The following is a 16,878-nucleotide window of genomic DNA, read 5'->3' as shown; positions in this document are numbered from 1 at the left end:
GGAAAGAGTGATGATGGATACGCTGATTTTCTGTTCTTACTGTTGTTTTGGAAGCATTTGTAGACAAGTTTGCTGAAATGATAAGCTTTTGTGATAGTAATAAAATGGATGAATAATAAAGCGTTTCGTAAAAAAATGATACAATGGTTTTATGATATACACCGTCACTCATTGTTCTTCGCAGATACTCGATAATATTGTTATAGTGACAGAATTAACCAAATTATTTATTAGTTATACAGTTATCATACTGATAGGGAAATGAAATTGCTTAAATAACAGCTATCCTATACTTAGGTTTGATTTCTTCCAGATAAAAGAATAGTTTTGTTTATGCAGCCAAGTCGCTCTGCTGTGTGAGTTCGAAACGCTTTAATTTCGTATCTTATTGTGGATGTTTTCCTTTTCATGTTTGTGTACAAGTTACTGTTTTTGCTCAAATGTATATCATCAAGTGCACTAATGCCGGGTGATTTTTTATATATCATTTAGCTTGCACTAACATATGCGTGTATGTGTATGCGTGTGCATATGCATACATATATGCAGGCATATATACAGGTACATAAATGGGTTATATCAATTGGATGCTTATTGGATGCTACTGCTTGAGATTTGCGAAGTTCTGGCTTCGCCCGGGCCTTTCACTTATATTTTGTTTTCATGTTTGTGTACACGTTACTGTGTTTGCTGAAATGTATATCATCAAGTGCACTAACGCCGAGTGATTTTTTTTATAGATCACTTAGCTTGCACTCACATATACGTGTTTTAATGACGTGTATGTATATGCGTGTGCATATACACACATACAAATAGAGCATATTAACTGAAATTAGTAAGTTAGTAGACGCGCACGCGCGCACACACACATACTCACAGACGCTCGTATTTTACTCACTGGTATGACTTTCATACTGCATGTTATAGTTAGCATATACCATTATGTGTGTCAAATATGTTTTATTACCAGCCGATGAAATCTGGGTAGTGGAACCCGGCGGCGGATTATCTTCCAAATTGTTATAGAAAGCATATAACAAAATAACTAATGACGCCGCGGGAATTCTTTTCACGTGACCGTCAGTTCGTAGCTTTACTGGTAATTTCAAACCTTCAGGTCAGTAGATTGGAGTTTGCGAAGGCGAGATTCCACTGAGATTCTGCTGTGTTGCTTCTGCTAATAGCCGTCGATTAGCCACATTATTACTCTTAATGAAAAAGTATTTTAACGATTAAAGGTGCAGTAGATATGGAAGCGTCGGTCACACACATTTTCCGAAGATGAACATTAAATGTTGCGTCTTTGTTTACTAATGTCCTTCAGAAGATGAGTCCCCGTTCTTAGCTTCAAACACCGATCACTAATTGAAGGATTATTTACATCACTTGATAGCCTGGTGGAAAAAAAACTAATTAGATACGGACATGAGGTAAACGAAATTGACATCAATCATGTAACTGTGAGAATAAGTTGTGAAAACGGTTACTACTAAATTTATAGGATTCAGTTTTAGAAGACGAAACGTAGCTACTAAATTTGTAGCTTCTTAAGACAACATGAATCTGAATCTTTATGGCAAGAGGTTCTAGAATTGGAAGAGAAAACGAATATTGGTCATTTATGTTTATTATAGAATGTTGTATAAATAAGTCATAGAAATATATCTATAATTTTACTCTTCTCTCTCCGCCTCAAAAACCAACCTTCTCCTCGCGAAGGGAGTCTCAGACCTGCGACTGCCAAACCGTCTTGCCTTCCGTGCTTCCTTTCTGCGGCAGGCCACTTCCTCCACCACTGTGGCAATCATTCCCAGGATGTGGTGGCTTATAGTAAGGTTATTTTCATCGCATAATGCGTTGGTTGCCGCTGGAGGAACCAGAGATCTCTAGAAGTAGGCCTGGATTCTGCGTGGGGTGATGTTGGCAAAAGAGCGAATTCTGAGGAGGACAATAACCCCTCACTCATTTTCCATGTGCAGAGAAACACGTCCCGGGAAAGTTGAAGTGAACATCGTGCTCAGTACTTTAATAATGTGGCGAGATAGGAAAGGATCTAACATATATTGATCGTGGAAGGATCAGGTCGTACTGTTTAGAAAGTGAATATGTTTACCTGTTTTAATATGATTTGAATCGCAGGGCAACTGAGGTCAAGTTCGTAGCTTACTGGTAATTACAAACGTTCAGGTCAGTAGAGTGGAGTTTGCAAAGAAAAGATTCTACTGAGACTCTGCTGTGTTGCTTCTGATAATAGCCGTGGATTAACCACATTATTACTCTTAATGAAAAAAGTATTTTAACGATTAAAGGTGCAGTAGATATGGAAGCGTCGGTCACACACATTTTCCGACGATGAAAATTAAATATTGCGTCTTTATGTTTACTAATTTCCCCCCCAGAAGATGAGTCCCCGTTCTTAGCTTCAAACATTATTCCTCGCGTGAAGGATAATCATTGCAAACAAATACAATATGGACTTGGAATAATCTTTTTGTAATAGGTTTCTGTTTTAATTGATTATCTTTATTATCGCAAATCGTATTAATATGCCATCGAAATATTACACTATTATTATTATTCCTCTCTTTCCCCCCTCAAACACCAGCTCCTTTAGGGAGACTCAGACCTACTCCCAACAAACCGCTTTGTCTTCCGTGCTTCTATCCTGTGACAGGCCACCGTCTCCGCCAGTATGGCAGTTATTCCAGAGTTTGGAGGGTACATAATGAAGTTACTTTTCATCACATGATGGAATGGTTGCCACTGGTGGATGTAGAGAATCTCTAGTAAATACGGATTGTAAATAGAGGGAAACTTGCGGCACACAGAGTCAAGTTCCAAGCTCTACGGTTATTTTGGTTCGCCCGCGTCTTGCTTATGGGCCAGCCACTGGCACATTGCAGTGCCAAAATCGTTGGCAGCGGTGGGATTCGAACCCACGCCTCCGAAGAGACTGGTGCCTTAAACCAGCGCCTTAGACCGCTCGGCCACGCTACCTGTAAACATGAAAGATATTTGTGATAGTAATTAAAAAAAGTATATATAAATATATATATGAAGTGTTTCGTAAAATTCTGATATAATGACTGTCGCATCACTCACTTGTCTTCGCAAAAATCTGTTGTGAACAGCCCGTTTCTTTTCAGATATGTTCAGGTTTAATTTCTTCTTGATAAGCGAATAATTTTTGTTCATGCTGTCCGGTCGCTCTGTTATGTGCGTGAAGTCCGACAGTCGAATTTAATTGTGGCACACACATGCAACTTTTGAAAGTGATTAATATTTTATAAATATTGCGGATTTAGGTAGCAATCCAGTCACAATTGCTCATAATACCTACTGACACTTTTTCAAATGAAATATATCTTTCCGCACGACCTCATCTGCCCTACGAATCACAGGTCTTCTTACTATTCTAGACCGCATGACCGGATCTATTCCACGAATCGATATAGCTCAGATCTTTTCCTTTTAGAATACATATGAATGCATATATTTATAATATATACACGTATATGTATATGTGTATGTATATATACATGCATAATATATATATATATATATATATATATATATATATATATATATATATATATATATAATATATATATATATAATATATATATATATATATATATATATATATATATATATATATATATATATATATATATATATATGTGCGTGTGTTTATAAATAAAAATATAAAAATATATCACGGCCCGCTCATTAATCCGTAATTATTTTTTAATGTGTTATAATAGCTTCTTAGTACAACATATCCTCGTGTATTCATTCTGTGAAATAGCAAGTATAAATAAGCCCAAGTATTTTAGCAATAAGACCTCGATCAAAATAGACTTCGTCTTCAAAATGACTGACACACGTAATCCTATTGCAGTCTTTCGGTATTCATTTGCGATTTACTTTTTAATGCAGGGTGTATATATATCTTCTTTGTGGCATTTTTAATTAGGAGAAGGCGAAAACGGAAATACCCATATGTACATTTATTATGGTCACATGATAAGTCGGAAATATACGCAAAAGATTACTCCTCTCCGCTTAAAAGACCAGCCTTCTCGCGAAGGGAATCTCAGACCTGCAGCCGCCAAACCGTCTGATCTTCCGGGCTTCCTTCCTGCAACAGGCCACTTCTTTCATGACTGTGTTAGTTATCCCGATATGTGGTGTACATATAGTAAGGTTATTTCCATCGCCTAATACTTTGGTTGAATTTCCCAAAAGGTCAACGTTTGGAGACCATAACTGGTCACTCAGTTCCATGTGTGGAGAAACAAGATGCAGAGAACTTGTTGAAGTGTTCATCGTGATCAGGTCCCTGATAATGTAATGAGATGTGGCAAGGAGTGACTTATATTATGGTTGTTAACCTTGTGATTCATTGAACACATGAGGTCACGCGGAAATGATTTACAAATATCATTAATGGGTATTTTGAGAATTGGGATGTTTATGTTTTTTCGCCTTATGGATTATTAATATTCCTCTTCATGATATTGCTAAATATCTGAAGAGAAAATATAAGCTTATACAATGTGTTCGTTTCGTGTCCATCAAGGATATTTATTAAGCGTCATTTACCATGTAATGTATTCCAGTATTTTGTAAAAAAAAAAAATTATCTGATAAGAAGGCTTACAATATATATGATAAATCCAGAAATTATAGATCTTTGAGAAATCTGAACCTTGAGAGCGAATACGATACTAAAATCTTCTGGCTATAATACCAAAGTAACTTCAATCACTATGGTGATTTATACTACCGACAAAAAATAAATAAATTCTGTCGTTATGCAGTGTCTGCAAAGACCAATGACTGACGATAAAATAATAATGTTATAGTTTAACGAAGTGCTTAATTTTTTTGCATGTTAAGTCATTGCAAACAAATACAATGTGGACTTGGAATAATCTTTTTTGTAATAGGTTTCTGTTTTAATGAAGTATTTATCTTATTATAGCAACATCGTATTAATAAGCCCTCGATATATTACCTTCTTATTATTCCTCTCTTTCCCCCCCTCAAACACCAGCCGTGTCCTTTAGGGAGGACTCAGCCTAATCCCAACAACCGCTTTGTCTTCCGTGCTTCTATCCTGTGGCCAGGCCACCGTCTCCGCCAGTAAGGGCAGTTATTCCAGAGTTTGGAGGGTACAACATACTGAATTACTTTTCTCCCACATTATGGAATGGTTGCCACTGGTGGATGTAGATATCTCTAGTAATACGGATTGTAAATAGAGGGAAACTTGCGTCACAACAGAGTCAAGTTTCCAAGCTCTATGTTATTTGTTCGCCGCGTCTTGCTTTATGGGTCAGCCACTGCGCGTGCAATTCCAAATCGTTGGCAACGTTGGGCTTCGACCCGCCCCCTCCGAAGAGACGGGGTGCCTTAAACAGGCGCTTAGACCGCTCGGACCACGCTACCTGTAAACTATGAAAAGATATTTGTGATAGTAATTAAAAAAAAGTATATTACATATATATATGAAGTTTTTTCGTTAACATGAAAGTCGCATCACTCACTTTCTTCGCAAAAATCTGTTGTAAAACAGCCCGTCTCTTCAGATATGTTCAGCGGTTTATTTTTCTTGATAACGAATAAGTAAAGTGTGTATGCATATATTTTTATAACACACACACATAATATATATATATATATTTATTAATATAACTATAAAAAATATTCACGGCCCGCTCATTAATCCCGTAATTATTTTTTAATGTGTATAATAGCTTCTTAGACAACATATCCTCGTGTATTCCGTTCTGTAAATACAAGTATAAATAAGCCCAAGTATTTTAGCAGATAAGACGCGGATCAAATAGACTTCATCTCAAAATGGAACTGCACGTCGTAATCCTATTGCAGTCTTTCGGTATTCATTTGCAATTTTACTTTTTAATGCAGGTGTATATATATCTTCCTTTGTGGCATTTTTAATTAGGAGAAAGGGGCGAAAACGTAAATACCATATGTACGTTTTATTATTTGTCCACATGATAAGGTCGAAAATACGCAAAAGATTACTCCTCCCTCTCTCCGCTTAAAAGACCAGCCTTCTCCTCGGAAGGCATCTCAACCCTGCAACGCGCCAAACCGTCTGCTGGGTCTTTCCGGGCTTTCCTTCCTGCGAAAGGCTACTTCTTTCATGACTGTGTTAGTTATCCCGTATGTGGTGTGACATATAGTAATGTTATGTCCATCGCCTAATACTTTGGTTATTCCCAAAGGTCAAACGTTTGAGACCATAACTGTCCTCAGTTCCATGTGTGGAGAAACAAGATGCAGAGCACGTGTTGAAAGTGTTTCTCGTGATCAGGTTCTGATAGTGTGAGAGATGTGGCAAGATGAGACTTATATTATGTTTTTTTACCCTTTTCATTCAATTTGAGGCAAATGAGGTCCATGCGGAAATGATTTACAAATGTCATGAATTGGTATTTTGAGAACTGGATGTTTATGTTTTTTCGCCTGAGTGATTATTAAATATATTCCTCTTCGTGTTAGTGTTAAATATCTAAGGAAAATTACACTTATACAGTGTGTTAGTATAGTGTCCATCAAGGCTATTTATTAAGCGCATTCTCACCATATATTATTCCAGTATTTTGTAAGTTTTGTAACTGATATCGAAAGGCTTTAAAATATATGATAAATCCAGAAATGATGGATCTTTGAGAGATCTGAACCTTGAGAGAGATAGATACTAACTAATTTTCCCCCCTTTTTTTTTTGTTTTTTCCTGGCTATATACCGAAGTAGCACTTAATCAGTTTGAACGCGTTTAACCTACCGCAGCAGTGGCTGTTTTAGAGTTGTAATTCATTTGCAATTTTTTAATATAAGTAGAAGAACAGCTTTATGGAGACAAAGGAGTGATGATGTGATACTCTGTAGTTTCTGTGTATTCTTACTGTTTGTATTGGTAATTGCTATTCTTCTGTAGAACAAGCATACTTGCATGACATGATAAGCATTTGTGATGTCTAAAATGGATGAATAATAAGCGTTTCGTAAAAAATGATACTAATGGTTTATGATATACACCGTCACTCATTGTTCTTCGCAGATACTCGATATATTTGTTTATAGTGACAGAATTAACCACATTATTTATTATTGACAGTTTATCATACTGATAGTGAAATGAAATTGCTTAAATAACAGCTATCCTATACTTAGGTTTTGATTTCTTCCAGATAAAAAGAATAGTGTTGTTTATGCAGCCAAGTCGCATCAGCTGTGTGAGTTCTAAACGCTTTAATTTCGTATCTTATTGTGGATGTTTTCCTTTTCAGTTTGTGTTACAAGTAACTGTTTTGCTTCAAATGTATATCATCAAGTGCACTAATGGCCGGGTGATTTTAGATATCTTAACTTGCACTACATATGCTGTAGTGTATGCGTGTGGCTATGCATACATATATGCAGGCATATATACAGTCATAGATGGGTTATATCAATTGGATGCTTATTGGAGTGCTACTGCTTGAGATTTTGCGAAGTTCTGGCTTCTCCCCGGGCCCTTCACTTATCTTTTGTTTTCATGTTTGTGTACCGTTACTGTGTTTGCTGAAATGTATATCATCAAGTGCACTAACCGCCGAGTGATTTTTGTATAGATCACTTAGCTTTTCACTCACATATCGTGTTTAATGATCGATGTATATGCGTGTGCATATACACACTACAATAGAGCATATTAACTGAAATTAGTAAGTTATTAGCGCCCCGCGCACCACACATACTCCAAGACCTCGGATTTACTCACTGGTATGACTTTTCACTACTGCATGTTATAGTTACATAATACCATTATGTGTGTCAATAATGTTTTATACCAGCCGATAAATCTGTTGGGGTAGTGGCACTCGTCGGCGGATTATCTTCCAATTGTTATAGAAGCATATAAACCAAATAAATATGACGCCGCGGGGATTTTTTCACGTGACCGTCAGTTCGTCGTTAGCTTTACTGGTATTTCAAACCTTCAGGTCAGTAGATTGGGAGTTTGCGAAGGCGAGATTCCACTTGAGATTCTGCTGTGTTGCTTCTGCCTAATAGCCGTCGATTAACCCATTTATTCCTCTTATGAAAAGTATTTAAACGATTAAGGTGCAGTAGTATGGAAGCGTCGGTCCACACATTTTCCGAAGATGAACATTAAATGTTGCGTCTTTGTTTACTAATGTCCTTCAGAAGTATGAGTCCCGTTCTTAGCTTCAAACCCGAATCCACTACTTGAAGGATTATTTTACATCACTTGATAACCTGTTGGGAAAAAAACATTAGATACGGACATATGAGGTAACGAAATTGACACAATCATGTAACTGTGAGAATAAGTTTTTAAAACGGTTTACTACTAAACTTTAAAGGATTCAGTTTTAGAAGAAGACGAATCGTAGCTACTAATATTTGTAGCTTCTTAACAACATAGATCTGAATCTTTATAGTAAACAAGGAGGTTCTAGAATTGGAAGAGAAAACGAATAGTGGTCTTTATGTTTATTATAGAATGTTGTATAAATAAGTCATAGAAATATATTCTATAATTTACTCTTCTCTCCCGCCTCAAAACCAACCTTCCTCCTCTCGCGAAGGGAGTCTCAGACCTGCGACTACTGCCAAACCGTCTTGCCTTCCGTTTCCTTTCTGCGGCCGGCCACTTCCTCCACCACTGTGGCAGTCATGCCAGGATTTGGTGGCTTAAGTAAGGTTATTTTCATCGCATAATGCGTTGGTTGCCGCTGATGAACCAGAGAATCTCTAGAAGGTAGCCTGGATTCTGCGTGTGGTGATTTGGCAAAGAGCGAATTCTGAGAGGACCATAACCCCTCACTCAGTTCCATGTGAAGAGACACGGCCGGAAAGTTGAAGTGAACATCGTGCTCAGTACTTTGTAATGTGGCGAGATAGGAAAGGATCTAACATATATTGATTCGTGGAATGGATCATGTCGTACTGTTTTGGAAAGGTGATATGTTTACCTATTTATTGATTTGAATCGCAGGGCAACGAGGTCAGTTTGTCAGCTTTAGTGGTATTACAAACGTTCCGGTCAGTAGATTGGAGTTTGTCAAAGAAAAAGATTCTAACTGAACTCTGCTGGGTGTTGCTTCTGATAATAGCCGTGGATTAACACATTATTACTCTTATCTTAATGAAAAAGTTTTAAGCGATTAAGTGCAGTAATATGGAAGCGTCGGTCACACACATTTTTCCGACGATGAAAATTAATATTTGCGTCTTTGGTTTACAATTTCCTTCAGAAGATGAGTCCCCGTTCTTATCTTCAACCATTATCCCTCGCGTTAAGGATAATCTTGCCAAACAAATACAATGGACTTGGAATAATCTTTTTGTAATAGGTTTCTGTTTTTAATAATAATTATCTTATTATCGCAAATCGTATTAATAAGCCATGCCGAAATATTACACTAGTATTATTTTTTTATTTCCTCTCTTTCCCCCTCAAACACCAGCTCCTTTAGAGACTCAGACCTACTCCCAACCAACCCGCTTTGTCTTCCGTGCTTCTATTCTGTGACAGGCCACCGTCCTCCGACAGTATGTCCGTTATTCAGAGTTTGGAGGGGTACATAATAAAGTTACTTTTATCACATGATGGAATGGTTGCCACTGGTGGATCACTAGAAATCTCTAGTAAATACGGATTGTAAATAGAGGGCAACTTGCGGCACACGAGTCAAGTTCCAAGCTCTACGGTTTTTTGGTTGCCCGCGTCTTGCTTATGGCCCAGCCACTGCGCAGTGAAGTGCCAAAATCGTTGGCAGCGGTGGGTTCGAACCCCGCCTCCGAAGAGACTGGTCCTTAAACACGCCTTAGACCGCCGGCCACGCTAACCTGTAACACTGAAGATAATTTTGTGATAATATTAAAAAAAGTATATATACATATATATATGAAGGGTTTCGTAAATTCTGATATAATGATGTCGCATCACTCACTTGTCTTCGCAAAAATCTGTTGTGAACAGCCCGTTTCTTTTCAGATATGTTCAGGTTTTAATTTCTTCTTGATGTTAGCTGAATAATTATTTGTTCATGCTGTCCTGTCGCTCTGTTATGTGCGGAAGAAAGTCCGACAGTTCTAATTTTAATTGTGGCACACACATGCAACTTTGAAGTGATTAATATTTTCTAAATCTTGCGTATTTCGGTAGCATCCGTCACATTGCTCATAATACCTACGACACTTTTTCATGAAATATATCTTTCCGCCGACCTCATTCTGCCCTACGAATCCAGGTCTTCTTACTATTCTAGACCGCATTACCGGATCTATTCCACGAATAGATATAGCTCAGATCTTTTCTTTTAGATACATTAATGAATGCATATATTTATAATATATACCGTATATGTATATGTTTATGTATATATATATAAATACATATATATATATATATATATATATATATTATAGCATTAATACATATATATACTACATATGTAAAGTCGGTTATGCATATATTTATAAGATATACACAATATGTTATATATATGTGTATGTACAATATAAATATAAAACTATATCCAGTCCCGCATCATTAATCCGTAATTATTTTTTAATGTGTTATAATAGCTTCTTAGTAAACATATCCTCGTGTATTCATTCTTTGAAATAGCAAGTATAATAAGCCCAAGTATTTAAGCAATAAGACCTCGTCAAAATAGACGTCGTCTTCAAAATGTACTTGACCACGCGTAATCCTATTGCAGTCCTTTTTTTGGTATTCATTTGCCCATTTTCCTTTTTTAATGCAGGGTGATATATATCTTTGTGGCATTTTTAATATAGAGAGGCGAAAACGGAAAATCCCATTTGGCGTTTATTAAGTGTCCAACATGATAAGTCGGTAAATATACGCAAAAGATTACTCCTCTCTCTCCGCTTAAAAGACAAGCCTTCTCCTCGCGAAGGGAATCTCAGACCTAGCAAACTCCAAACCGTCTGTATTCCCGGGCTTCCTTCCTGCGACAGGGGCCACTTCTTTTCAGGACTGTTTGTTATCCCGATAATGTGGTGTACATATGTAATGTTATTTCCATCGTCCTAATACTTTGATGGACTTTGCAAGGTCAAAGTTTTGGAGACCGATAACTGGTCACTCAGTTCTGTGGGAAAACAAGATGCAGAATAACTTTTGAAGTGTTCATCCGTGATGAGGTCCTCTGATAGTGTAATGAGTGTGACTTATCTTGTTTTGTAACCTTGTGATTCATTGACAAATGGGGTCATGCGGAAATGATTACAAATGTCATGATGAGTATTTGAGAATTGGGATGTTTATGTTTTTTTTTTCGCCCTAGGGATTATTAATAATATTCCTCTTCTTGTTATTGCTAAATATATGAAGAGAAAATATAAGGTTATACCATTTGTTAGTATAGTGTCCGCATATGCTATTTATTAAGCGTCATTCACCATATAATGATCGCATTTTTATAAACCTTTGTTATCTGATAAGAAGGCGTAAAAATCGATGATAAATCGAAATGATAGATCTTTTGAGAAATATGAACCTTGAGAGAGAATACATACTAAAATCTCTGGCTATAATACCGAAGTAACTTATCATTTGAACGCTTAACCTACCGCACGTGTCTGTTGTATTCATTTGCCAATTTAAACAAGGCTTTTAGTGGAGACAGGAGGAAACTCCTTGATGTGTACGCTGTAGTTCTGTGTACTTACTGATGTTTGGTATGTTATTCTTGGAGACAAGCTACTTGCAGAACATGATAAGCATTTGTGTAGTAATAAAATGGTTGTAATATAAAGCGCTTTGTAAAATTTGATAAAAGATTTTTATCTCATATACCCCGTCACCCATTGTTCTTCGTAGATACTCGATAATATTGTTATAGGTGACAGATTAACCCAATTATTTATTAAGTTGTACATTTTCATACTGAGAGGGAAACAAATTGCTTATATAACTCTTATCCTAATACTTAATTGGCTTTCTTCTTCCAGATAAAACTAGTTTGTTTATGCAGTCCATTCGCACTGCTGTGTGAGTTCGAAACTATTTAGTTTCTTATCTTATGTGGATGTTTCCTTTTGCATGTTTGTGTACACGTTACTGGTTTGCCCAAATCTATATAACAAGTGCAATTAATGCCGAGTGATTTTTTATATCACATTAGCTCTTTCACTCACATATACTTGTTTTAATAATGTGGAATGTGTATGGCGTGTGCATATGCAGATGCATACACATTGCATGCATATACACAGGTTTCATAATGGGTTATATTAAATAAGAGCATATTAACTAAATATGAAGTTAGTAAACGCCGCGCACGCACGCGCACACAGTCACATACCACCACACGCTCGTATTTTACTCACTGGTATGGCTTTCAGATTACATTTATAGTTTTCGGCATATAGCATTAATAGTCAAATGTTTTTTATTACCTATCCGAATGTGCCGTGAAATCTGAGTAGTGAACCCGTGGCGGATTATCATCCCACATTTTATAAGCAAAACAAGATAACTAATTATGCTTCGGAATTTTTTTTTGTTTTAACTGACAGTCAGTTCGTAGCTTTATTGTAACTACAAACCTTTTAGGTCAGGATTGGAGGTTACGAAGGCAAGATTCTACTGAGACCTCTGCTCTTGCTCCTGGAGAATAGCCTTCGAATTAAGCCACATTATGACTCTTAATGAAAAATATTTTAAAACGTTAACGGTGCATTAGATCTGGAAGACGTCGGTCACACACACATTTCCGACGATGAATATTAATTATTGCGCTTAGTTTACTAATATCCTTCCGGAAGATGACTACCCGTTCTTAGCTTCAAACATTATCTTCGCGCTCCCTCACTACCGATCATTAAGTTGAAGGATTATTAAACTCACTTGATATCCTTGTGGATGTAGGGGAAAAACGAAGTCATACGGGCATGAGATAAGCGAAATTACATTAATCAGTAACAGTGAAATAAGAAACGGTTTACTACTTAAATTTATATGATTCCAGAGTTTTAGAATTGGAGACGAACGTAGGCTACTAATTGGTAGCTTAAATACAAGATGAATCTGAATCTGTATGCGCCAATAGGTTTTAATTGGAAAGTGGAAACGGATATTGGTCGTTTATGTTTATTATCGAATGTTGTATAATAGAATATAAAATCTATCCATAATGTTATCCTCTCTCTCGCCTCAAAGACCAACCTTCTCCTCGCGAAGGGAGTCTCAGACCTGCGGTGCCAACCCTCTTGCCATCCGTGCTTCCTTCCTGCGCAGGCCACTCCTCCACCACTTGTGGTCAGTCATCCCAGGATAATGGTGTGCTTATAGTAATGTTGTTTTCACATCGTCACCATGCGTTGGTTGCCGCTGAGACCAGAAGAATCTCTAGAAGGAGGCATGGATTCTTTCTGCGTGTGGTGATGTTGGCAAGAGAATCGAATTCTGAGGAGGATATATCCCTCACCATTCCATGCACAGAGAAACACGTGGCCGGGAAAGTTGAAGTGAACATCGTGCTCAGCCCGTTGATAATGTGGCGAGATAGGAAAGATCCAACATATATTGATTTCGTGGATGATCAGTCGTACACTGTTTAGGAATAGTGAATGTTTACCTGATTTAAGTTAATTGATTTGAATAGAAGGCAACTGAGTCGTGCGGAATAAGATTATTAATGTTTTTAGGGACTGGGACTGGAATATTTTCATCTTATTGACTCCGAGGTCAGATGAAGTTTTTTATATATCACACCCTATTACGAATATCCCTGAGTGAAACTTTGGTTGTTTCATTAGAGAAGAGGGATTCACGTTAAACTCACCCTGGCCAAAACAACTGCTGAAAAAAGTCAGCTCCTCTCCCTCACTGTGATGAAACGTCTGTGGTGGCTGTTTCCCAAGGGATGAAGGAGCTCACTGGAACAGGTACGAACCCACCCTTCTCTCACTGAGGTGAAACATCCTTTGGATGTTCAGAGGAAGAGGGATCCACCTCCAAAACCGTCCTGCCATAGGAACCTCCTGGACAAATGTTAATTTCTCTCCCTCGACTGTGTGAACATCTGTGACCAGCTGTTTTCAGAGGGTCGGAACTGACAGGAACAGGTGCAGGAACCCCCCCCTCTTTTCTCATGAGGTGAACAACCTTTGGCGTTTAGAGAAAAGAGGGATTCACTGTTGAAAAAGGGTACAGTTCCCCTCCGAGGAGCGGAGAGGAACTGCCTGGAAAAAAGTGAAAGAGCCCCCTTTCTCACTGAGGAAGGAGCAGAGTGTTTCCCATCATGATGTCCTGTAGAGTGGAAGGGCATCCCCTCTGGGATACTCCCAGGTTTACACCTACCCACGTGTTTGCCGTGCGTGGCACCTTGTGACTGGGGAGAGACGGAGTCCTTGAGGTTGAGCGATGCCGTGCACGAGTACGCCCCTGCGCTAGCACACGCTCTTTGGTCCTCTATTCTGGCAAGACAGGCGGCCTGATCCAGGGGCCCGGTCACATGTCATCGGCTGGTCCCCTCGGGAGGACTAGGGTCAAGCGTCAATGCGGCCGTTTTGGTACCCCACACACCGTCCGTGTGTACCAGTGCAATCGGCTAATTGGCTAGCTTATCTTCACTCATCACCCCTGTTGCTGTTAGACATTGGTTCTAGCACTCAGCTTCCCCTTTGTTGGACTCCGTGGTGGGGTGGGCGTGAGTGAATGACCACTGCCAAGTACATTGGAAAATCTAAAATAAAAATCACCACAGACAGACCTTACTGCTGACGGACCCATGCAAGGCCAGACCACGGCAGCCACGCTGAACCTTACGTGCCTTCCGGTGGCAAAGAAAACCCCGAGCACAGGATGACGACTGTCATGCCTGCTGCCAGATGGCGGAACAGACAAATAAAATCATTTACAACATGTCTTTCACCAGATTGTCAACAGATGGACTCTCGTGGCTGGCCCCCCTCCAGGCCAGCAACCCAGCCAGGACGGTCCTCTGCGCCCCCCTGCAGACACCCCACGAATGAATCAGGAGCACCAGCTGAACCAGCCGAAAACAGCTGGGCCTCCATGAGCAGCCCCAAAGCCGAAAGGGCGGACCGAAACGGCCGAGGCGAGTCCGACTCTGTGGCGAGTCTGGACCCCCAGGCGTTTTTCCCCGCACATATACGGTCCCCGTACAACTCGAAGGGCTTGACAATGCCTACCAATGGTAAGGGCATTGGAGAGCCAGCGCAAAATCCGGCTGTCGATCCGGTTTGCGCGAGATCCAGGACATGATCACATCGGCCCGAAGATCAATCCACCACTTTGTTTCCTGCAGGGACAAGGAGTTAAAAAGATGGGAAAGTGAGCCTCTCGCCACTGAACCCCGAGGAGAGAGAGTCAAGATGTGCTATCTGGCTTCTCAGTCTCATACGATGTTTGGGGGAGGTGATAACATCACACCACAGGTCGTGGAGGCTTCCCCGATTGTCGAAGGAAGACTCCAACCGGCAAGTCCTGTGCCATGAAAGGTACCCCAAGCTCAAACCTTGATCTGGGTAACTGGGGTACCTACAACCTACAGCACTTATGTGCCTGAACCACTTCGGTGTTTCCATCAAGTGCCAGAATTAGGACACCACCAGGCTAACTGTACATCCAATCCAAAATGTGTGTCTGTAGAAGGCACACAATACCGAGGTGTGCATCAGGCACATAAAGTAGAAAAGAAGGACACAAACAGCCAAATGTCCCTAACTGTGCAAGAGGCAATCACCTGAGCCTGGCTTGCTCTGCAGGAAAGAGCGGCCCTCAAACGGCAAGAGCTGCTATAAGCGACAAACTTTGTTCCTCCTCTGCCCCCCCAGCCCTACGGTCTGGGGAGGACAAAGCGAAAAGGCTTCCCCCGACCTCCTAAGAGGAGGAGCTGCCCCCCAGCCGAAACCGGAGATCTCCGACAATCAGGAGTTCCCCCAAGTAAAGCAAGTGCAGAGGAACCACAGAATAAAGGTTCAAACAGCACCACAAAAAACGTTCCCCCCCAGACCCGAAGACATGTGTTCTTCGACGAGGGGGGACATGTCGATCCTGATCAACTGCTGTGGTCACAGCAGTGGCAGTAGCCCTGTCCAGGAATCGAGGAAGAGGCGGGATAGGGCAGTCAGTGTTGCCATGCCGACTCTTAAACATAAAACAGACTGTGAAAGCATAAAGGGAAGAAGATGGAGAAGCCAAATCGGCCCATCCTCTCCCTTCAGCCCAGGTCGAGACTCCCCTCCCCCTCTCCAAGGCCAGGCTATGCCCTCACGGCAAGAGCTAGCCAGGCATGCCCTCACAGGCAGAGCCTAACCCGGCTGATTCATGCCACAAGCCGAATCATAAAACTGAGGCCTGCCCAGGCAAGGCCACAATGCACAGAACAAGCCTGGCCCGAGAAAAGCCAAAAGAAAGTCAGAGCTACCAAAGCCTCCACCCACTCAGTGGATCCGGGATAGCCGGACAGCCGAAAAAGTCGCTCAGCAGGTGAGACCACAATGGAGTTTTGTCAGACTCTTCGACCGTCAACCCGAATGTGACGATGTCTCTATGAACTATCAATAGTAACATCATGACACGCAATCTAAGTAATTCTGCAGTGGAACATCTGTTGGCTTTCCTCAAGGATGCCATCCTCCACGCATAGTGCGATGACAAGGAGCATTGACATCGTCAGGCTCCAGGACTTATCACGGAAGCGGTTTCGCTTCCAGGGTATCACGTCTACGCTCTTCCACGTTCCGATGGCAAAAGAGGCCTATGACCCTGTGTTGCAGGCAACACTTCCCTGCTCCGCAATAGCCATGCACCGCGACTGTGGA

General features: G+C 40.1%; 1 non-coding gene across 1 annotated transcript; it reads right to left on the bottom strand.

Annotated features, from left to right (window-relative positions):
• Positions 1-2,918: 2,918 nt before the first annotated feature.
• Positions 2,919-3,000, bottom strand: Trnal-aag. Its single transcript has one exon. It is a non-coding gene; the product is annotated as a tRNA-Leu (tRNA).
• Positions 3,001-16,878: the final 13,878 nt, after the last annotated feature.

Source organism: Penaeus monodon, unplaced genomic scaffold, assembly GCF_015228065.2.
Source record: "Penaeus monodon isolate SGIC_2016 unplaced genomic scaffold, NSTDA_Pmon_1 PmonScaffold_59, whole genome shotgun sequence".
Lineage (NCBI taxonomy): Eukaryota > Metazoa > Arthropoda > Malacostraca > Decapoda > Penaeidae > Penaeus > Penaeus monodon.
This window is presented reverse-complemented; position numbering and strand designations above follow the sequence as displayed.